Below are 24,720 nucleotides of genomic sequence, written 5' to 3'. Positions count from 1 at the left end.
CACCTTCAGGATGGAGGCCAGCTGTCTCCGTGTAGCTGGTGAATATATTCATTTAGCAAGTATGTCTTTGGTACCCACCATGCAGTGGGTGGGCACTGTCACTGCTGGTGATATGGAGTGAACAGGGCCCTGCTCCTTGAACTGATTCCAGTACAGGGTTCAAAGTCCTCTTTTTTTCTTTTTTTAAGATTTTATTTTTTTATTTGAGAGGTAGAGTTACAGAGGGAAGGGAGAGAGAGCGAGAGTGAGAGGTCTTCCATCCAGTGGTTTACTCCCAAATAGCCACAACGGCCGGAGCTGAGCTGATCCGAGACCAAGAGCCAGGAGCTTCTTCCAGGTCTTCCACATGGGCACAGGGGGCCAAGCACTTGGGCCATCTTCCACTGTTTTCCCAGGCCATAGCAGAGAGCTGGATCAGAAGAGGAGTAGCTAGGACTTAAACTAGCACCCATATGGGGTTCCAGTGCTGCAGACGGAGGCTTAGCCCACTGCATCACAGAGACAGCCCCTCAAAGTCCTCTTTAACACTCTCCCTACCACTGCCCCTGTGAGCCAGGCTCATCACAGTACTGTTCTCCTGGGCCTGTAGGGCCCCTGTACCCATGTCAGGGGACTCAGCCTTCCTCCGCAGCCACTCCAACCCACCCTTCATTCACAACACAGTGCTGGCTCCACCATCAAGTTTTGTTCAGCCTCTCCAGGTAAAGGCGGTCTGCCTCCTGCTTCCCTCTCCTCCATTCCCATGGAATGGACCAGCCACACTCGTGTTGTCCACCCTCGTGCTGCCAGGGCACGCTGAGGCCACACCATTAGTTAGGCTGGCAGTACACGAAACTCCCAGCCGACCGTCACTCCAGCCTCCGATTCCAGAGAGCACAAGGAAGCACGAGCCGCTGATGGTACAACCCTGAACGCAGTCTGATTAAGTCAACCCTTCACAAACACGGGGCTTAGGTTTAGGAGGCAGCTCCCCACTAGGCTGGAGCCTGCCCGTGTCTCTCCTCTGGTACCGCGCGTGCAGTCCCGGGTTGCTGTCTCTGTATGGGCTGACTCTGCCCACTCTCACGTCTTGAGTGCACGGACATCGTCTTTCCTTTTTCTGTAAGCTCCACAGCATTCAGCGCAGGATCTAGTGTTCTCAGGCTCCTTCCCCATTTCTATTTTTCCCTATGACAGAGGGACCATGATCAAGCATCTCATGTATTCTCTCCTGGTAGAACGGCCCTGCCAGATAATTTACAGCTCCCATGAGCGCAAGAAACTCATGTGTGTGGTACGTGACAGCCCACCCCCCCCGGGTAGGACACGGACCACAGCCTGTGGCTGCACCCTAGAGATCCCAGCCATGGTAGTAACACGGTCCTCAGGCCACAGCAAGGCAAGACTGTCCCCCAGGCACTACCCAAAGTACTATCACCCGTGGTCAGGAGGGTAGGCGTGATTAGAAGCACAGGTAGGCCCGGCACTGGTTAGAGGGACAATTTAAGGTAGCCCTGGGAGAGGGCCATCCAGAAACAAACTGTCCTTCAAACCAACCTCTAGGCCCCATGAGGCCTCATTTGTTTGTGGCCCCTTCCTACCGCCCACTACTCCTGGGTGAAGAACTGGCCCAGCGGGGTGGGGATCTGCTGTCTGCCCGAGCCCCAGCCTCCTTTTCAGATGTACAGGTCTGAGAGATCTACATGTAACTACAAAAAGGAAGTACTTCAGGAAAAGGCAGCGTGTGCTTCTATTTTCAGAAAGCAATATTTTAAAAACAAAGTAAACTGTGAAGTGTCAAAAATTCCCAGAGACTAAAATGATGATGTGGATCAGGTGAGAGGGGGCACGTTCCACCCTTCAGGGGACTGACTGCCAGTGGTGAAATCGGTAGTTTTTGTTGTAATCAAAAAACTCCCAGCTGCTTGTGTTAAGCTGTATTTTAAGATGTTTTGCTGTCGAGGAGTAACTGAACACCTGCTGGCCTGACTCAGCCCCAGGGCCCTAACGGCAGAGGCACACGGTACAGGTGCACTCAGCCCCACCTTATGGGTCTATGGAAATTAACCATTGATTAATTGAAAGCAAGTACACAGTCCTATCTCCAGCGAGATAAGCGTTTAATGTTTTCTGGAGACAATGAATATATGTTTCATAGGGGCCGTTCTGTTATCTGAGAAGTGGTTTCAATCACATAGTATGAACAACTTGAGTTATAATCTAACAAGTGAATGTGGTACTGTCTCCACCCCCCCCCCTTTAAGTGGAACACTGTAAAATTCAAAATGTAACACAGCTGAGTGGTCCAAAACTCAATTAGCAAACCTGAGGATAAGCTGCTGCTGTCCTGCCTGCAGGAAAGAGTTGGTTTGTTCCCGCAAACTTAGTAGGCAGCATTGGCCTCAGGTCACGGGGTGCAACTAGACAAGCAGATGGTAAAAAGTCAGCAAAGGACAGAGAGGCAATGTCTAAAGCACAAAGGCGAAAAAAAAAAAAATGCCCACTGATAAAAGCTTAGTTGGATCAATCTGTTCTATTTAGAATAGGTGGTACCTATTTATAAGATACCAACTCACGAGGTAAGTGTTTTTATGATATGGTAAATTCAGATGAACTTTATGAGTTTCCTTTCAAGCAAATTTACAAGGATTGTTGCTTTTCCAATTTTTCCACCAAGAAAAGGCCTGAACTTCTTTTAGTTCTAAGGGACCCGCAGCACAGAAAACAAAACAGATGCAGAAGACAGAGAGCTGCTCCCCAATTTCTCATCAGCCAACTCAGAACTGACAGAGAGGAGTCAGGGTAGGACTGCTGTTACTGGGGAGCAACGCCCCACCAGCGTGTACTCAGCCTTGGTCCTCAGCAGCAGCCGTCTTTGTAACCACGGGTCACAGGGACAGGCCCCTGGCTGCTGGGTCTCGCTCATGGAGTGGCGTTTGTTCGCCGTTCTGCCAGGTCATGCAGGAACAAACACGCAAGCTCTAGGAGATTTTCTTCAAACTCACAAAAGACTTAGAAATCAGGAAGCCGATTATTTAATAACACCACCCTCTTCTCAGTAGGACAACTTGGAGAATCACCATGCACTTGTCTATTCAGCCAGACTGGATCAGTGCCCATTATATCAGGTACTGGAAATTAGGGTGAATAGGAAACAGCCCCAGGTCTCCAGAGGTCCTCACTCCAGTGTGGTCTTCCCAGAGTGTGATCCTCAGAACCCGTGCGGAACCCCTGAAATGCTTCCCGGTGCTGATCCCTAGGCCCCATCCCAGGCTCATTCCAAAGGTGGGGAACCAGGAAATAGGATTGCTAAAAGCATCCTGGTGATTGTTTTGCAACAAAGGGTCACCAAGCTTTAGTGCAGTCGATGAGACAGGCATGTGAGCAAATTATTACTATCCGAGATACTCTTAGAGGAAAAGAAACAGTGGGTGATTCCCGGGAACAACACTCTCCTGTGCTGATGTCCCTGTTCCTGCTCTAAGGGGACATTCACCAGCGATGTTAGCGCTCCTCTCCCCCTTCAAAGAGCAGGGGGCTCCCTGACGTGCCATTTCCTCCATATGCATTCCGGGCCACCTCTCCCTGATACCTTCATAACGTTCTACTGTTTCTGGGAGTGTCGTTTATTTTAGACACATTTTTATAATGGCTGCTTCCGGCTGATACAGGAGGGAGGAGGAGCTAAAATTTACTATGCATCTAGTGTGCACAGGTCATTGTTGCTGCAGATACCCTACTTATTTGCACACAACAATCCCATGATTTGCAATCCTTGCCTCTTCTGCAAAGGAGCCCACTGTGATTCAGAGAAGGTAATGAACTTGCCCAAGGCCACACACATAGCAAGTGGGGAAGATAGGTCTCAACCTCAGAGCCATCGTCCTTCCACACTGCAGCATATCCCTGTATATCCCTGCAAGCGATCATGGTGCACAGCAGCCAGGGGCTTGTAGGCCCATTTGTTCTAGGGTGGAAACCACCCGGTCTGTAATTCTGCTGTAGTTTGAGAGGGTTGGTGAGCTGTGCCCCCTGAGCCAGGTCTAAGGTACCACTGTGATGGGTGGCAACACGTCTGTCTTCTTGTTCAGCTTCAATCTGCCTGCCCTGGGGCTGCTGGGGTTGTTAACTCTGAGAGCTTGCATGGGTTGGGCTGCCACTATCTACATGTTTGTCTCTGCTGTGGTTTGGATTTGGTGTGTCCCCAAGGGTTCATGTCTTGGAAGCTTGGTCCCAGGGTGGCAATGTTAAGAGGTAGTGGGACCTTTAAGAGGAGGGGCCTAGTGGGAAGTCATTAGTTCATTAGAAGAGAATAAGGTCATTCTCATGGGACTCTGGTTAGCTCTCACGGAGGGTTGCTATAAAACAGCAAGGCAGGGGCCAGTGATGTGGCTCAATTGGCTAATCCTCTGCCTACAGCGCTGGCATCCCATATGGGCACCGGGTTCTAGTCCCAGTTGCTCCTCTTCCAGTCCAGCTCTCTGCTGTGGCTCAGGAAGGCAGTGGAGGAAGGCCCAGGTGATTGGGTGCCTGCACCCACGTGGGAGACCAGGAGAAAGCACCTGGCTCCTGGCTTCAGATCGGCGCAGCACCAGCCATAGCGGCCATTTGGGGGGTGAACCAACAGAAGGAAGACCTTTCTCTCTCTCTCGCTCTAACTCTGCCTGTCAAATAAGTATTAAAAAAAAAAAAAAAAACCCACAAGGCTGTCCCCTCCGTAGTCTCTCTGGCTTCCTGTCTTGCCAGAGATCTCCCCCTCTCATGTGCACCCCTGCCATGATGTATCCACCATGGTGTGATGCCATCAGGAGGGCCCTGGCCAGAGCCAGCACCATGCTGCTGGGACTTTCTGCCTCCAAAACTGTGAGTTAAAAGAAACCTTTTTTCTTTATAAAATACTTATTCCCAGGTACTTCATTAAAGCAATGGAAAACTAAGTCTCTTTCATCAACCGTGACTTCCCTGGGAGCAGAGCTGTGTTAATCTGTTTGTGTAACCACCCTCCTTGGTATATCCCTGACACAGGGTCAGTGTTTCCGAAGCCATTCTAGAACAGCAGCTTCTTGAGGAAACTCCTTTTTACATAATGCATCCCCAGAGCCTAGCACAGCCCTTGACTTCTATTTATGTGTTTGTTTATTTATTTACAAGGCAGTGGCGAAAGAGAAGTGGGTGAGGTAGGGTCTTCCCAATGCTAGTTCACTTCCCAACTGCCTACAATACCAAAGGCTGGACCAGGCTGAATCCAGGAGCTGGGAACTCCATCCAGGTATCCCACATGGGTGGCAGGGATGAAACTATTTGAGCCATCCCCTACTGTCTCCCAGGATACACAATAGCAGGAAGCTGGACTTGGGAGTGTACTGGGACTCAACCCAGGCACTCTGATACGGGATGTGGGCTTCCCAAGCAGAACCCCAACTGCTGTGCCAAATGCCTGCCCAGCACTCAACTTTTAAATAACAAATGTGCGGGGCCCGGCGCTGTGGTGCAGCAGGTTAACGCCCTGGTCTGAAGTGCCAGCATCCCATATGGGTTCAGGTTCTAATCCCGGCTGCTCCTCTTCTGATCCAGCTCTCTGCTATTGCCTGGGAAAGCAGTAGAAGATGGCCCAAGTCCTTGGGCCCCTGTGCCCATGTGGGAGACCTGGAAGAAGCTCCTGGCTCCTGGCTTCAGATCAGCATAGCTCTGGCCGTTGCAGCCAATTGGGGAGTGAACCAATGGATGGAAGACCTCTTTCTCTCTCTCTCTCTCTCTCTCTCTCTCTCTCTCTGTGTGTGTGTGTAATTCTGACTTTCAAATAAATAAATAAATCTTTAAAAAATAAACAAAATACAAGTGTGGAGTGGATCTTTCACCTTGAAATCAGAGCAAGTTTAGTATAACGTAATCAAAAATGGACAGTGGCTCTCTTTTCCACAATTCAATTTAAGTTTTAGAAGACTTTCTCTATGTCATGTGTTGTTGGGTGATGCAGGATGCCTGGATGCACTCAATTATTGCAGCATGATTCTAAGGGGTTGATTGCACTGGCTGACCCAAGACCTGAACTGAGCCCAGCACTGCTGTTGCCAAGGGAGGGCTACAGTAACAGGCCATACTGCAGCCAGGAGCCTTGAATGAAACAAGGAACCTAGATAATAAACCCAAGATGGGGGACAGGAATACAGAGGCTCCCTGTCCTTTGGGGCTTAACTCTATACTTTGGAAACTAGACCTGCACACATCAGACAAAGGTGTGAACTAATAGGAGAAGAGGGGAAGGAAAAAGTGGGCAGTTTCTAAGTCAACTGGGATCCTGGAGTTATGGTGGGAAGCAGCAACCTCTGGACCACAATGCAGAAGCAAAACTGATGTCCTTTTTTTAAAATAAGATTTATTTATTTATTTGAAAGGTAGAGTGATATACAGAGAGGGAGAGAGATTTTTCCATCCACTCCCCAATTGCCCACCACAGCCAGGGCTAGGTGGGCTGAAGCCAGGAACCAGGAACTCCAGACAGGTCTCCCATAAGGGTGGCAGAGACCCAAGTACCTAGTCCATCACCTGCCTTCCTAAGCACATTAGCAGGAAGCTGGATCAGAAATAGAGGAGCAGGGACTCAAACCAATGTTCTGGTTTGGGATGCACCCCAAGTGGAAGCTTAACCCACTGCACTGTAACACCTGCCCCACAGAATTGATATTCTGAGGACCTGGGGTTCCTTGACTTCATTCCTCACTTTTAGGAAGACTATAAAGTATGCAGGAGATGTTAAATAAAAGCTTGTTCACTAACCAGAGGACTGTCTCAGAACAGCAATGAGAAGTTCACAGCACCCCACTGTTAGAAGGAGCGGGACTTCGGAGGCAATTAAAGTCACTCAGCCTAGTAAACCGCAACATGGCAACAGTCTGGGGAGTGCAGCTGCTCCGGCTCCATCCACTGAATTAAACTGAATTCTAGGGAGCAGGAAGGAGACTTCTAAGAGAACCTCCGGCTGTCAGTAAGCTATAAACAGGCACCAACCAGTGCTCCTAAATTAAACAGAAGAGGAGAAATAAGGCAGCAGTGCCAAGCCTGGGTGATGTGCCAGTAAACTCCAATATCTAAGGAAGGATCACAAGTGTCTGCCAAGAATAGGACTTTGTTTTTTCTCTGTAAATAAACCAACCTGCCATAGCCTCAAGTGAACACGGTTTAGTTTCATCACATTTAGTTTTAGTTCACGTACTTTTCTCTACCAACACAAAAGAATTCAGTTGTTTCCAAAGCTAGAATCAATCAAATTTTTACAATCACAACATTTTTTGGACTTAAAAACAATGCTGGGGAGTAAAGCACATTTTTGAATTCCATTTTGATGGGAGTACCAGATGCAAACAAAACTACACTCAGAAAAACAAAGCCTTTTGCTGTTACCTAGTACTTGCTCCTTTTAATTTGTTTATTGCAAAGTCCTCCACTGCCCCACAGCAAAATAATGGTGATGAGCACAGTGAATCCTATTTGCCTGCTCTGATCAATGAGTTGGGCTGGCCAGAGTGCTACACTGTGAGGGTCAGAGGCCAAGCACGGGCTCCATGGGGAGAGTGATGATGCATTGATTAGTGATGGCTGCCATGGGTGGGGTGGGCCTAGAAGTGAAAGGCTGCAACGCCCAGCCCTGATCTACTGAGAGGGGGTTCTGAGCTGTTGGTACTTCGGATTGCACATATGAAACCACGCCAAGTCAAAATGATGCCCTGATTGTTGGCAATCTCCCCTCTCTTCTTGTCCTCAGATACAAAGCGTGATGCTCTGGTCTGAAGTGGGATCCCAGAGCTCTGACTGTGGCTTTTACCCTGGGTGCTCATCCTACCACATGGCTTCTTGAATTTCCAAGTCCAAAGGGCCTGACATCGTCACAGGCCTTCTCAAGTAAGTCTACTGTCAGCCTCACCGGTTAGCGCAGCCCCTGAGCTAGCTCCATCAGTGCCAAAAGTATCTACGTTTCTTTAGCCTGATGCTAGGCCCTCAGTGAAAAATGTTTACTCTAATGTAATCTTACTTGTCCATAATTACTATTTCAGTTTCAAAATTTCCAAGGATAAAACAAGAGAGAATCAAAATAAAAGACGAAACCTGCCCCACGCCTAAAAGATCAGAAGCCTTGTTCCTTCCTGAGGAGTCCCCAGACCACTAAAGACAGAAACAGACCCCTGCCTGTAGGCCTACACCTTGAATAACCTAAGGAGCAGCTGCCCAGAGGATCACCATGGTAGCCCTTGGAGATACAGTTCCTGGGGACCACAAGTAATTAAAGTTCCTTCCCAAACAGCAATAAGCCCAGCACGCATCCAGGATAATCTTTCCCTACATGAAAGCTGCTGAGAATGGAAGTTATCACATCCGGTTTACAAATAGTCTCACACCATTCAGGCTTCTCACTGGGCTCTGTCTAATAACAAAGACAAGAGCAAAAACCATGCCCAGAAAAGGCCTTGCAGGATAACCCCAGAAAGATGGGTGCTCCTAATTTCCTACACTAAGTCCCAGTGGCCCACTACTGGTATTGGCCTTGAAAAACGGACCTGTTTTCCGTGAGGACACAGGTCGACATTATAATGTTGACTTCTTTGTTCCAAATTCCAATTCTCATCCATCATTATGCATGTAATTAAAGTGGTTAGTACTATGACTATTATAAAAATGTTCTTTTTTAAAAAAAGATGTATTTATTTATTTGAAAGGCAGAGTTACAAAGAAGCAGAGGCAGAGGCAAGAGAGAGAGACAGAGAGAGAGGTCTTCCATCCGCTGGTTCACTCCCCAAATGGCCACAATGGCTGAAGCTGGACTAGTCTGAAGCCAGGAACCAGGAGCTTCTTCCGGGACTTCCATATGAGCCCCACATTTGCAGGGGCCCCAGCATTTGGGCCATCCTCTACTGTTTTCCCAGGCTATAGCAGAGAGCTGGATCACAAGTGGAAAAGCCAGGTCTTAAATTGGTGTCCATATGGGATGCCAGCACTGCAGGCAGCAGCTTTACTTGCTACGCCATAGTGCTGGCCCCAAATGTTCTTTCTTTTTTTTTTTTTTTATAGACGTATTTTAATTTGATTTTTCTAGAGCTTTTTTTTTTTTTTAAGATTTATTTATTTGAAAGTCAGACTTACAGAGAAAGAGGGAGACACACAGAGAGTTTCACTCCTCAGATGGCCACAACAGCCAGGGCTGAGTCAAGCAGAAGCCAGGAGGCAGCATCTTCTTCCAGGTCTCCCATGCGGGTGTAGGGGCCCAGACACTTGGGCCATCTTCTACTGCTTTCCCAGGAAATTATCAGGGAGCTGGATTGGAAGTGGAGCAGCCGGGACATGAACGGGTACCCATATGGTATGCTGCCATCGCAGGCAGCATCTGAACCTGCTATGCCATGATGCTGGCCCCTAAAAAATGTTCTTTATGAGACAATCTGCCACACCCTTTGGGATGATCTTACTTACAGAACCAATTCCTATAATAAAAGCCCACTTGGAATCCCACAAAATAAAAAGAAAATTATAATTTTGGGCTAAATATTTCAATTTGTGTCATGTGATTTAATTCTCCAAGAACCATATGGGTGTTATTATTCCCAATTTTATAAAGAAAACATAACTCATATAGGTTAGGTAACTTGCCTAAGGTCATAAATGCAGTTAGTGGCAAAACTAGGGTTTGAAAACTGATTTCAAAGTTGATCCACTTTCTAGCAAATACTGTATCTGAAGAAGAAAAAGAATCACACAAGAAAAAATTGTGGTAGTGTACATCATTGTTCATAAGATATCCACTTCCTCCCCATCTCAGTTGACCCCCCCTCCCCGGCACTGATATTGGACTTGGCTGTGTGATTTGCCTTAGCCAGTAGAAAGTTAATGGATGTGGCATGAGCCCTAAATGTGGCTGCCTCATTGGCCTTGGCTCTTATGTTCATGCTATTCACCACAATAAGGATATACTCCAGAGAGCACAAGTTAAAGGAAGACAAATCCATCCTAGATTAATCAAACTGCAATTGAATTAAATTAATTTTAATACTTAATAAATACTAAATTGATCTTCTGTATATAAAGATAATTGAAAACGAATCTTGATGTGAATGGAATGGGAAAGGGAGCGGGAGATGGGAGGGTTGCAGGTAGGAGGGAAGTTATGGGGGGAAAAAGCCATTGTAATCCAAAAGCTGTACTTTGGAAATTTATATTCATTAAATAAAAGTTTAAAAAAAAATGAGATCCTGTATGTGATGCACCTAACAACACTGTGAAGCACTGAGTAAATGTTAGCCTAATGGGGAAAACAAACACATGGGGGGGGTGGACAGAGAGAGAGATTTAATTTGTAATTGTCCTGGGGGAAACTTCTTTGAAAGAATAAGAGTTAAGCATTTAGACAATCGGTAGTCATCACCCTCGTCCAATCATTAGAAATCATATGATGGCTTCCAGGAGGCAGCTGATGTACTGGTGTGCAAACAAAACAGATGATGATATGAGTTGTTTCCTAATATTTATAATTAATTGTATTCTAAATGCCAGGATTTGATGCCACACCATCAAAAGCCTTTGGTAATTTAAGGCATTGATAATAGATGGACAAAGTATCCAAATGATACTTGATCAATTTCATATAAGTACCATGAGTGGCAAAACAATATGACACATAAATACAGGACGAAAACCAAAGTGACAGGCACCGTCCACCCCGTTCAGCACTTGAAGACATCGGGCTCCATACCAGCTCCTAGAGCTCATGTCCTAACACATCTCTGAGTATAGCAGACCTAGCCTTCACTTCCAGGATGACCACGGCTATGTAAGTCAGTTTCTTTTCCTGTTCTCTAGAAATTATGGAAGGAAAATGGGAATGGGAAAGAAAACACATACACTCTGCCAAATTGGGAAACAAAAATAATACCCAGATAAGGGTTGTCAAGAGCAGCTGAGATGGGACCGAAACTGTTCAGCAGAGAGCACAAACAGCATGCACTTGGAATGCTCAGGCTACGGCAAGTGTTAGGAACCAGGGCTCACATAAAGTCAAGGGGGAGTCTTGTTGGCATCAAGGGATGCTGGAACGTCAGTGACAAGGGCAAACAGCCAAGTCTGCCTGTCTGGGGAAGAGGGGCAAAGGAGGTAGGGCTCCAGAAAGCATCATGCCCCTCACCACTACACACACACAAAAAAAGTATGCACAGAAACCACTCAGTCCCTCTAGCGGCAGAGAAGTAGTGAGCCTACCTCAGTGACTCCCCTAACCCATCTCCCGCATGATCCACCTGCATGTATCATTCTCCATTCAGAATAAAAAAAAAAGAAGCTGGCATACAGTATCCAAATAAGAATACTAGAAGAAAAGGATGTGGAAAGAGAAGCAAAACTCCCCAGAGATGAGGAATACTCCACTGGAAATGTTATAAAGGAATATTTAAAATATGAACCAGTGCTTCTCCATGAATTATCTACATAGATATGTATAAACATGCATATATGAAGACATCATCTCCATGATCACAAAGCAGAAACTCCAGTACTGAAGAATGAGATAGCAAAGCAACAGAAGGAGATTAAACTTGAAAAAAAAAAATTCAAAGAAGAAAAAAATAAATCACAGAAGTTACAATGAAATTAGTGAAAACTCAAGAAGACACTATGGCACTCCCGATAGAAACCAGAAAAGATGAATATGGCTCGGAGAAAGCATTTTAAGATATAGAGCAAATGACAGATATGGAAGACGTGAAAGGAAGCATGGCAGCCACACAAAGCGAGTGTCCAAAGAAGAAAACCAGATGGTGTGAAGCTCTAGGAGCAAATGGTCTTGAGTTTGAACCTTGACTCTGCCACTTTCTAGTTAAGTAGATTTGGGCAAGTTTCCTATCTACTCTCTGCCTTGGTTTCTCTGTGACTAAGATGAGGACTAAAAATGCTACTACTCCATATGGAGTAAGTAAGTTGGAGTAAGAAGATGGAGTTAAAAATTTATAAGAGGCTGGAACAGGCCGGCGCTGTGGCTCAACAGGCTAATCCTCCACCTTGCGGCGCCGGCACACCAGGTTCTAGTCCCGGTCGTGGTGCCAGATTCTGTCCCGGTTGCCCCTCTTCCAGGCCAGCTCTCTGCTATGGCCTGGGAGTGCAGTGGAAGATGGCCCAAGTGCTTGGGCCCTGCACCCCATGGGAGACCAGGAGAAGCACCTGGCTCCTGCCTTGGGATCAGCGCGGTGCGCCGGCCGCAGCATGCCGGCCACGGTGGCCATTGGAGGGTGAACCAACGGCAAAAGGAAGACCTTTCTCTCTATCTCTCTCTTTCTCTCACTGTCCACTCTGCCTGTCAAAAAAAAAAAAAGGCTGGAACAGTGCAAGTACCAAGCAATAGGTAATGTACATGCTTGTTAAATGTAAAGACATCCATAAAACAATGGAATAGCACAAATATTGACAGATATGATTCATGGAAACCTGCCTGTGTTCAAATTCCTGAATCCCATGTGGAAAGGGCACACTGAATGGAAAATGGACTACAGCATTCAACAGTCAGACAAATCTAAAACTTAATGGACTTTAAAGATTAAAAAAAAGAATTCTCTGGGTGTTGGGCATCTGGTCTAGCGTTCCAGTCCCTATGTCCCAATCAGAGGGCCTGGGTTCACTCTCTGGCTCCGGGTCTGGCTCTTGATTTCATCTTCCTGCTAATGCAGACCCTGGAAGATCAAAGTGTTGGCTCAAGTAGTTGGGTTCCTGCCACAAACAATGTAGATCTAGACTGAGTTCCCAGCTCCCAGCTCTGGCCTGCCCAGTTCAAGCCATTGTGGGCATTTGTGGAGTAAAGCAGTGGACAGGAGTTCTCTCTGCCTATCAAAAAAAGAATTCTTTGGGCAACCAAGCAAAAAGATAAAGGCACTAGGCTGGCGCTGTGGCTCAGAAGGCTAATCCTCCACCTTGCGGCGCCGGCACACCGGGTTCTAGTCCCAGTTGGGGTGCCGGATTCTGTCCTGGTTGCCCCTCTTCCAGGCCAGCTCTCTGCTATGGCCCGGGAGTGCAGTGGAAGATGGCCCAAGTGCTTGGGTCCTGCACCCCATGGGAGACCAGGAGAAGCACCTGGCTCCTGGCTTTGGATCGGCGCAGCGCGCTGGCTGTAGCAGCCATTTTGGGGGTGAACCAACGGAAGGAAGACCTTTCTCTCTGTCTCTCTCTCTCACTGTCTAACTCTGCCTGTCAAAAAAAAAAAAAAAAAGATAAAGGCACTTACAAAACAAGGATTCTAAGTGGCCTCAGATTTTTCCTCAGCAGCAGGCAGCACAAGAAGACACTAGAACACAACCAGGAGACACTCCAGGGAAAAACAGTGATCGGAAGACACTGTATCAAGCCAACCTGGCCTTCAAGTATGTAAAGACTATAGAAAAAAACATTTGAAAATTCTGGGGATATTGTTCCTTTGGCCCTTTGTGAGGAAACTACTAGAAAATGAATGTTAGCCAACCAAGAGGTAACTTGAGAAAACCAAACTAAACGTATTAGAAGTGAAATTTGGGGCCGGTGCTGTGGCACAGCAGGTTAACACCCTGGCCTGAAGCGCTGGCATCCCATATGGGCGCCAGTACAAGTCCCAGCTGCTCCTCTTCCAACCCAGCTCTCTGCTATGGCCTGGGAAAGCAGTAGAAGATGGCCCAGGTCCTTGGGCCCCTGCACCCGCAAGGGAGACCCGGAAGAAGCTCCTGGCTCCTGACTTCGGATCGGCGCAGCTCCGGCCGTTGCGGCCATCTGGGGAGTGACCCATTGGACCAAAGACCTCTCTGTCTCTCTCTGCGTTTCCTCTCTCTGTGTAACTCTGACTTTCAAATAAAATTTTTAAAAAGTGAGATTTAAGTATATTTTACGATAAAACTAAAAGAAATGTAGAAGTTAGTTAGGATTACAGGATTCTGAGAAGTAAAGACAAAAAAGATTTAGCCTTATGGTTGGAGCTGTGGTGTAGTGAGTGAAGCCGTCACCTGCAGTGCTGGCATCCCATATGGGTGCTTGTTGGAGCCCTGGTTGCTCCACTTCCAATCCAGCTCTCTGCTGTGGCCTGGGAAAGCAGTAAAAGATGACCCAAGTCCTTGGGCCCCTGCACCCATGTGGGAAGCTCCTGGCTCCTGGCTTTGGATCAGCCCAGCTCTGGCCATTGCAGCTATTTGGAGAGTGAACCAGAGGATAGAAGACAACCTCTCTCTCTCTCTCTCTCTCTCTCTCTCTGCCTCTCTGTAACTCTGCCTTTCGAATGAATAAATAAATCTTAAAAAAAAAAAAAAAAGGAGGATGAGGAGGGGAGAGGGAGGAGAAGGAGGAGGAGGGGGAAAGGGAGGAGGAGGAGAAAAAAGAAGAGAAGAAAGAAAGCCTTAAAGTTGTTTACCTAAAGCTAATGACCTTAGCAGCACAATCCATAGAATGATGATGTTATGGCAATAGTAACAGCTGTAAGCTACTGACTGCTTAACTTTGTGCTAGATACCATGAAAACATTTTTTCATACATATATAAATATATAACAATCCATTCATAAATAAGAGAGCAGAAGCTCAGATTAGTTAAGTACCTTGACCAAACTCAGGTTTGACTGAGTGCCTCCCCATCAAGGAACATGGTCAATGCAACAGCAACAAACTCTTATTCCCATTTTACACAAGGACATTTGGAAAAGTTCATGGGAAAATATGCATGATCTTTTACTTACATTTTTCCATGAACTTTCCTTTAAAATTTATTTGAGATGTAGAAAGACAGAGTGCTCCCATCTGTTGGTTCATCCCACAAATGTCTGCAGGAGCTGGGTGAAAGTCAGGAGCCAGTAGCTGGGAACTCAATCCAGGTCTCTCATGTGGGAAGCCAGAGCCCAACCACCTGAGCCATCACCACTGCCTCCCAGGGTCCAGTATACCAGGAAGCTGGAGCTGGGTGTGGAGTCAGGTATTGAACCCAAGTATGCCAAAGTGAGACATAGACATCACAACATCTTCTTAACCACAGGCTGCACAGCTTCCCCTTTCATGAACTTTTAGAAATATCCTCATGGATGATGAAAAGTAGGCAGAATGCTTGAATAATGTGCCCAAAGTTACAGAGCTATTCAAGTGGTGGGGCCAGCGAGTTTGCCTCTATAGCAGTGCTATCTGATAGACATTTGATACAAGCCACATATATAATTTTAAATTTTCAGGGCTGGCACTGTGGCACAGTGGGCTAAAGCTCCATATGGGTACCTGTTGGAGACCCAGCTGCTCCACTTCCAATCCAGCTCCCTGCTAAGGTGCCTGGGAAAGAAGCAGAGGATGGCCCAAGTCCTTGGGCCCCTGCACCCACATGGGAGACCTGGAGGAAGCCCCTGGCTCCTGGCATTTGTCACTGCAGCCATTTGTGGAGTGAACCAGCAGATGGAAGACCTCTCTCTCTCTCTCTCTCTCTCTACCTCTTTCTGTAACTCTACCTTTCAGATAAATAAAATAAATCTTTTTTAAAAATTTAAATTTTCTACTGGTCACACTTTAGACAGTCAAAAGAAGCAGATGAATTTAAATTTACTAATATATTTGATATAATTCAGTATATGCATACTATCATTTCAACATATAATCTATATTCAAATTATTAAAGTGATGGTTTCTATGTTTTCATACTAAATCTTTGAAATCCAGTGTATATTTTACACTCACACACATCCCAATTTGGATTTGCTACATTTCAAGTGTTCTATAGCCAAATATAGCCTGTGGCTGATGGATTGTACTATGGAGTGACACAGTTCAGCAAGCAAACTCTTCATTTTCTGTTCTCCAGCATCTATTCCAGAAGTGTGAAATTAGAACAACAAAACACAAAGTAACTAACTGTATAATTTCAATGATTCCAACCTCCACAGAAAAGCCATCTGTGCTGGGACTGAACATTATACCCCAGGCGCTTAGAGAAGATCACCCGGATCCGCACGGTTGGATCACGTTCTGCATCCGTAATCTGATTTCCTTCTCTTCTCCCTTCTTCAGCCCCTCCTGCACACCAGCAGAAATCTGACTTACCGCAAATTTCCCCGTGCGAGGTATAGGGCAGCATAAGAAGATGAAAAGAAGGACACTCTGGCTTTTTAAAACCTAAATCCCTAGCAGACCTGTTAGGGTTTACAAGGCAGGAGGGGAAGAGGCTTATCCCAGAATAAAATGCGATTTCACTTGACTTGGAGCAGAAGAGGAGGGAGGTCCCAGGAGAATACGTGAGCTGGCTCTGGGTCCCTGCAGCACCTGGTGGATGCAGGGGAGGGAGGAGGCCGAGTGGGGATTTCAGGGAATTGGGCACAGTCTGCACAAGATTCTCATACCCAACGCCCAAATGTGGGAGCAGAGACAGCTACTTGACAGGAAGTGTCCCGAAGATAGGGACAACGGGTATTTACAGGGTGATTCGCTGGAACTGATGTACAGTTCCTAGAGCTCCCCTCCCATGGCCTAAACACTGTTTTGGATCTCCAAAATGTGGTTAACGCTCAGGAGGAAGACCTTGCTGATGCCTGAAGTTAATTTCCCACCACCCAGAACAGAAGACGACTGGAATCAAAAATCAAACTGAATTCTAGAAGTCAAATGGTCAACCTCATCTTGGTGATGAGTCATTTCTATCTGTCACTTAGGGGGGCTTACTTGAGTCTGCCAGGACCTTGGGCACTGTCCCCTAGACAATCAACCCCTGGAGTAGACAGCAGTAACCACAGGGACCTGGTGAGCAGAGATAGCTGTGAGCCCTCAGAAGTCACTGCTTATTTCAGGGACACTATTGGCCTGGGACAAGATTGAATTTCAAAGACTATCAGAGTGGCCGGCGCCGTGGCTCAACAGGCTAATCCTCCACCTTGCAGCGCTGGCACACCAGGTTCTAGTCCCGGTTGGGGCGCCGGATTCTGTCCCGGTTGCCCCTCTTCCAGGCCAGCTCTCTGCTATGGCCCGGGAGTGCAGTGGAGGATGGCCCAAGTCCTTGGGCCCTGCACCCCATGGGAGACCAGGAGAAGCACCTGGCTCCTGGCTTCAGATTGGCACAGTGTGCCGGCCGCAGCACACCAGCCGTGGCGGCCATTGGAGGGTGAACCAATGGCAAAGGAAGACCTTTCTCTCTGTCTCTCTCTCTCACTGTCCACTCTGCCTGTCAAAAAATAAAAAAACAAAGACTATCAGAGAGTACTTTTGAGTCTCTGGCCGGATACAAAGTGGTCAGCAGAAAGGCCACAGGAGCTGGCTCAAGGATGAGTCTCTCTGACTCCCTGAGAATGCCCTGAGATAGAGGGGAGGGGTGATTTTCCAGGCCTCTGTCACAGATTCTGAAGGAAGAGGTCTCTTTCAGCAGCACCAGCTGGAGCCCCACCAGCCAGGGCAGATGAAGGCTGCCACCACAGCCACGGCAGGGCTGCCATGTTTCTAGGCTCTAGGAAGCCAAACAGGAGAAGTCCCAAAGAGACTTCAGAGACTTCCACAGAGTCCCAAAGAGCCAGGTGCCAAGGCTGGCACTGATGGCTGTCTCCCTTCATGTCCGTGCCTTAACATGCCATCCTTAAGAGTGCTCAGGGCCTGTGTGACTGTAGATGGGGGAATGATACCCCAGGGCAAGAACAGGGAGTGTTGCACAATCTTGGAGAGGAACCCTTTCCAGGAAAAGTACCTAGCATTCAGGGAAGCTCAACATGCCTCTATCTTACTTTGCTATGGTTAAAATAAATATTCCCTGGTAGACAGAGGCTACACAGAGAATCCACAGTCATTAAGAGGGAAGGGCAGCAAAGTTTCAGGATCGCCTGGAGCAGGATCACTCTGTCCCCTAGTAATCTAGATGCTGCTGGTGGCCCTCCCCCTCCGGCAGACAGCCAAGCCCATAGGAAGAGACAAAAAGGCAGACGCATGGGAGTGGAAGGTGCCAGTTACCCAACAGTATAGCTCCTGCCTTGCTCTCTGCTCCAGATTATGAGCAAGGGCCCAGCCAACTCTGGGCCACAAGCCAAAGGGAAAGATGGCTATGATGAAGAAAAGCACAGAGCTGGAGCTTCAGGTCTGTGTCATCTGCCAGATTCAATCTCCCACACTTCCTAAATCTAAACCAAAGATCCTGTTTCCCCCATAGGGGGAGCCCATGTGAGCTTGACGGAACATTTCTGGATGGGATGGACCTGCGCTGGGAGGAAGTGAAATCTTCAAGGCAGGAAGTCATCCCTCAGAAGTGAAAGAGAAGATGACCCAGTGCCCGGGTTCAGACACACTCCTTGGGGTTATGACCCACTCAGTACAGGCCAGTGATCTAGTAGTCCCACCTGCTCTTCAAGTGAGAAGGCATTCCTTTCTAGAAACAGTGATTTTCTTCAGGATACGTGGATGGCTGAGATCATGTTGTGAAATATTATGAGATATACTCCCCCACCACCCACTTTTCATTTGTCATTATTCTGTGCTGCCTGCCTCAGGGAAATGCACAGCAAGGAGGGGCAACGAAAATCTGCTCATTTTCTGCCAATGTTTAAGAAAACATGGGTGAGGCCAAGAAAAAAATAAAATATCATTATGAAATGTTTAATTGATCTATCTAGCATATCAGGATTTGTGAACAGAGATTCTCGCCTGCTTTGGTTTCTGGACCCTTCTCAAACTGTCATGAAAAGGGATTGTCCTGGGGGCTAGTGCTATGGTTCAGTGGGTTAAAGCCCCAGCCTGCAGTGCCCAAATTCCATATAGGTGCTGGTTCAAGACTTGGCTGCTCAACTTCCGATCCAGCTCCCTGCCAATGTACCTAGGAAAGCAGTGGAGGATGCCCCAAGTGCTTGGGCCCCTGCTGCATCCAGGTGGGAGACCTGGAGAAAGCTCCTAGCGCCTGGCTTTGGCCTGGCTCAGTCCTGGATGTTGTGGCCATTTGGGGACTGAACCAGTAGATGGAAGGTGTGTGTGTGTGTGTGTGTGTGTCCTTTTATCACTCTGTAACTCTGCTGCTTTTCAAATAAACAATCTTTTTAAAAAATGAGACTGTCCTGTCTACAGCTCATATACTACAGCAGATGCCTCCACAAGCAGTTTATAAAGACAGAGAGGAGAAGCAGGTTAGAGAAGGCTTCCAGAAAGACAAGGTTATACAGAAGAGGAAACACCCCAGCAGAGAGGAGAGGCATCTTCGACAGTTCTAACTAGAGCCAATGTCCTCAGGAGACAGCAGATGTTTAGACGGGACCATAAAGCACAGTACATGTGGAGAAGTGATGGAGGGGAAGCTGGAAGGCAGGGAAGGACCATGTGAGCAATGCCATGCAGAGCTGAAAGCAAAGGAGAAAAACATAACCCCCCATATATATAATCCCACACATGTTGAATGGTTAATTATTTTCCAGAGCATGAAACTAATTGAAAAGAATACTGAGAAATTGCAAAGCGAGAATATTAAAATTTAAAATTTACATGATTTTAAACTTAAATATTTTATTTATACCAAAAAATTGATGATAATTTTATTACCCTGATTTTGATAGAAGCAAATTCATCAACTAAGTATTTTCAAAATCTATTTCTTTTCCTGTCTCATTTTCAGCTGAGAGTTGTCAGTTACACCAAAGGAAAGAACTTTGAATTATGTTTGACAAATATAAAACCATAGCAAGAGATATGAATGTCCTCTTCAAATAACTAAACTTAAGATAATCTGTGGGTTGTAATATGTCCATTTCAATCTTCAAAACCACTTTAGGAGGCTGGAAAAATTAATCATTAAAAAATAAATAAATTGGGGCCGGCGCTGTGGCGCAGCGGGTTAATGCCCTGGCCTGAAGTGCCAGCATCCCATATGGGTGCCGGTTCTAGTCCTGACTGCTCCCCTTCCAATCCAGATCTCTGCTACGGCCTAGGAAAGCAGTAGAAGATGGCCCAAGTCCTTGGGCCCCTGTACCCACGTGGGAGATCCAGAGAAAGCTCCTGGCTCCTGGCTTCAGATCGGCACAGCTCCGGCCGTTGCAGCTAATTGGGGAGTGAACCAACGCATGGAAGACCTCTCTCTCTCTGCCTCTCCTCTCTCTGTGTAACTCTAACTTTCAAATAAATAAATAAATCTTTAAAAAAAGAAAAAATAATAAATAAAAACATGTTCAGGGTGCTTCAAAAAGTTCATGGAAAATGGAATTAAAAGATAATGTAGGGGCTGGCACTGTGGCATAGCAGGTAAGGCCACTGCCTGCAGTATCGGCATCCCATATGGGTGCTGGTTCGAGTCCCAGCTGCTCCACTTTCAATCCAGCTCTCTGCTGTAGCCTGGGAAGGCAGTGAAAGATGGTCCAAGTCCTTGGGCCCCTGCACCTGTGTGGGAGACCCGGAAGAGGCTCCTGACTTCGGATCTGCACAGCTCTGGCCACTGTGCCCAATTAGGGAGTAAACCAGCAGATGGAAGACCTCTCTCTCTCCCTCTCTGCCTTTCCTTCTCTCTCTGTGTAACTCTGACTTTCAAATGAATAAATAAATCTTAAAAAAAAAAAAGATAATTCTATTTCGATACAGAAATTTCTGAAATCCTTGCATTGTCTTTGTATCATATGCATTTTCCAGGAAATTTTGAAGACTTCATATTCAGGAATTTCAAAACATTTTTGCACCACAATGTAATTGTCTTTTAATTCCATTTTCCATGAATTTTTTGAAGTCCCTTTGTATAGAGAGCCATAGATTTTTTTTCCTATTGGTTCAGGTCTAAGATGACCTCAAATAGCACTGTTGGAGCCTGTCTTTATTTAAAATTGCAATATGATCATTGTGGATTTTTGCATTAATCTTGATTTTTTTGAAAAAATTTATTTTAACCATCATGTGAAATGATGCTCAACATCACTAATGATCGGGGGGTGCAAATCAAAGCCATAAAGATCTAGATACCACCTCACACTCATTAGGATGGCTATTACCCCAAATAAAGAAAATAATAAGTGCTGGTGAGGATGTAGGACAATTGTACACTGTTGGTGGGAATGTAAAATGGTATAGTTGCTATGGAAAATAGGAGGGAGGTTCCTTCAAAAAATTAAAAATAGAATCACCATACATGACTAAAAACTTCCACTTCTGAGTATATATCCAAAAGAACAGAAATCAGGATCTCAAAGAGATATCTGTACACTATGCACTAGGCAGTATTATTCTCAATCACAAAAAGATGGCAGCAACCCAAGTGCTCACTGGATAAAGAAAATTTGGTTTACACATACAATGAAGTATTATTCAGCCTAAAAGGGATGTAAATTCTCAAATATGCTACCACGTAGATGAACCTTGAGGACACTACACCAAGTGAAATAAGCCAGTCACAGCAGGACAGGCACTGTATGAGTCCTCTTACTTATCACATGCCTAGAGTAGTCAAAAGCAGAGACAGAGGCAGGCGCTACGGCTCACTTGGCTAATCCTCCGCCTGTGGCGCCGGCACACCGGGTTCTAGTCCCAGTTGGGGCGCCGGATTCTGTCCTGGTTGCTCCTCTTCCAGTCCAGCTCTCTGCTGTGGCCCAGGAGGGCAGTGGAGGATGGCCCAAGTGCTTGGGTCCTGCACCTGTGTGGGAGACCAGGAGGAAGCACCTGGCTCCTGGTCTCGGATTGGCGCAGCGCGCCGGCTGTAGCAGCCATTTGGGGGGAGAACCAACAGAAGGAAAACCTTTCTCTCTGTCTCTCACTGTCTAACTCTGCCTGTCAAAAAAAAAATTAATAAATAAATTTTAAAAATTAAAAAAAAAAATCAGAGACAGAAAACACAGTGGAGGCGGCCAGGGCTCAGGGGAAGGGAAACAAGGTGGTACAGTTTGAATGTATGCTGGAAAGTAAAAAAACCCAGTGTGAGAGTGTTAAGAGGTGAGGCCTTTGAGGAAGTAGTTAAATCACAGGGGCTCCACTTTGGGAGTGGATTAGTGTTCTTATAGAAGAGGCTGAAGGTAGCACCCAGTTTTGCCTGCCCATCTCTTCTGCCGCATGAGGACACAGGCATTGTACCCCTGCAGGGGACTCAGCCAACAAGGCGCCATCTTGGAAGCAGAGAGCATGCTTTAAGCAGACACTAAATCTGTTGGCGCCCTGATCCAGGACTTGCCAGGCTCCAAAACCCTGAGAAACAAATTTTTATTCCTTATAAATTACCCAGTCTCAGGTATTTTGCTATGCAAGCCATGGAAAGTTCTTGTTTCATGGGTATAGAATTTTAATTTGAGGAGATAGAAAGTTTTCCAGAGTTACAGGGTCCTAACTGCACAGTAGTGTGAATACGGAGAACACTACTGAAATCTGCACTCAGAAGCTGTCAAGAGGGAGCAGAGGGTCAGCCTAGCAGTTAAGATGCCATGTCCCACTTGGAATGCCTGGGCTCACTTCCTGGCTCTGGCTCCTGACTCCAGTTTCCTGCCAGTGCAGACCCTGGGAAGCTGCAGTGATGGCTCGAGTCAGTGGGTTCCTGCCACCCACGAGGGAGACCTGGATTGAGTTCCTGGCTTCTGGCTCCTGGCTCCAGTCCCAGTCCAGCCCTGGGCATCGCAGGCATTTGGGGAGCAAACCAGCAGATGGGAGCGCTCTCTCTCTCTCTCTCCTTCTCTCTCTCCCTCTCTCTATCTCTCTGCCTTTCAAATAAAGGGTTTTTTTAATAGGTAAGATAATACATTTTATATTATGTACCTCTTACTATAATTTTTATAAATATTCTTTATCTTGATGACAGAGTATATATTTTTTTTGCATTGTTGCACAGCATGGGCTGATGGTAAGTTTGTCCTCTGAAAGCTAGAATCCAGCAAGTCAGTAACAGCAGGGAATTCCTTTCAGATTTCCAGGTGAGTGGTTTTAGAAACGCTTCTCCAGCCACTCACTCGAGAGCTTCTATTTTATATAACAGGAGGCAAAATCACCTCCTGTGGAGAATCCCCTCCCAAACTGGAGACTGACACGAGGGAGCTGGTACTGATAAAGCTCCCAACAGCTGACAAGAGTGCAGGGAGAAGGAATGGATCAGGGGAAGGCTAAAGAGCTGCCTCTGAGGCCCAGGTGAGGTGGGAAACCACACATTTTCCAAACCACAGGAGTCCGTCAAAGATTTCAGGACAGTCTTTGAGTGGGAAGGGGAGGAAGGCTTTGAACGTTGGCATTTCTAGGACATTGTGATGGATGGAGGAGAGGAGATTGCATATGTAGTATTTGAGACTCTTCTCTCAAATTCAAATCATGTGACCACTGTAATGGCTTTAGAATGGCAAGTCCTGCTGAGCATTTCATTCTAAGAAAAATGTTTTTATCTGTAACGTGATTTGTATGCTTCACAGGGTGGGGAAGACGGTAGCTGCTGGAAGTGCTAAGTTCTGCAGCCAGATCCGGTTTCCTTTATGACTCAATCTCCGAGTGCTGTAATTTTGAAGTGTTCCCCAGAATTCACGTGTTGGAAACTTAGTCCCCAGTGCATCAGTGCTGGGAACGGAGACCCAGTAAGACGTGATTAGATCACGTGGCCCTGGACTCAGGAATGCACTCATGCCTTTATCACAGGAGTGGATTTGTTTGATTTGCTACAAAAGTGAGTTTGGCCCTTTCTTGCTCCCTCTTTTCCACCCTCTCTTGCCCTTCTGCCATGAGATAACACAGGTTGAAGGCCCCTGCCAGATTCTGGCACCAGGCTCTTGGACTTGTCAGCTTCCAGAGCTGTGAGCCAAATGCATCTCCATTCGTTATAAATCATACAGTCTCAGGTATTCTGGGATAGGCGCAGAAAATGGAGTGAGACACCATGGAATAAATAGAACAAAATTAAACCTCATTTACAGTGATGGCATGCCATGGGGAACTGGTGACGTCTCACATTCTTTACCCTGATTGAATCATTGCCCGCTAGGATTAAACTTTAAAAAAAAAAAAAGATTTATTTATTTATTTGAAAGACAGAGTTACAGAGAGAGAGACAGAGACAGAGAGAGAGGTCTTCCATCAGCTGGTTCACTCCCCAGGTGGCCACAATGACTGGAGCTGCGCTGATTCAAAGCCAGGAGCCAGGAGCTTCTTCCAGGTCTCCCACAGGGTGCAGGGGCCCAAGGACTTGGGCCATCTTCTACTGCTATCCCAGGCCATAGCACAGAGCTGGATCAGAAGTGGAGTAGCCTGGACTTGAACCAGCGCCTGTATGGGATGCCGGCACTGAAGATGACAGCTTTACCAGCTCCACCACAGCACCAGCCCCTAGGCTTAATCTTATAACTTTCTTTCAATAAGCATGGCAAACATCTTGAATTGATTTTTTCTTAGATTAACATAGATCTTGCTTATCAATTGACACTTTCTCAAATCCCCTAGAGATAGATGTCAGTTACCTAAAGAAGTGTCCGTTAATCTGCACAGGACCCTCTCCCATGCTGTGCTCCGGGACAGTATGACCCTGAATCTATAAAGCAGGTGTCACGAATAGGCTTCAGAACCCAAACGCTCGTCTTTATCTCCATCCGACAAGCTGGCCTGCTAGTGCGACTGCCTCCTTTCAGTCCCGGTGTGCTGCTCCTGGGAGCCTCTGCAATCTCATTGTGTATGCAGAGGGATCTTTCAAGCCGCTAGGTGCTGAAGCTTCTCTACCCTCAAAGAATAGCTAGTCCCTGCCTTACAATGACGCTGCAGCTCTAAGAACAAGAAATAAGCAGGTGTGTGGAGGTGGGGAGGGCTTTCTCAGAGTCCTAACCGTCCGCCGGGCCACATCACCTAA

General features: G+C 46.6%; 1 protein-coding gene across 1 annotated transcript in view; it reads right to left on the bottom strand.

Moving 5' to 3' along the window:
- VWA3B (von Willebrand factor A domain containing 3B) overlaps positions 1-24,720 on the bottom strand; it is a 249,346-nt gene that overhangs the window by 187,419 nt on the left and 37,207 nt on the right. The window lies entirely within an intron of this gene.

This window comes from Lepus europaeus, chromosome 13 (genome assembly GCF_033115175.1).
Source record: "Lepus europaeus isolate LE1 chromosome 13, mLepTim1.pri, whole genome shotgun sequence".
Classification (NCBI taxonomy): domain Eukaryota; kingdom Metazoa; phylum Chordata; class Mammalia; order Lagomorpha; family Leporidae; genus Lepus; species Lepus europaeus.
This window is presented reverse-complemented; position numbering and strand designations above follow the sequence as displayed.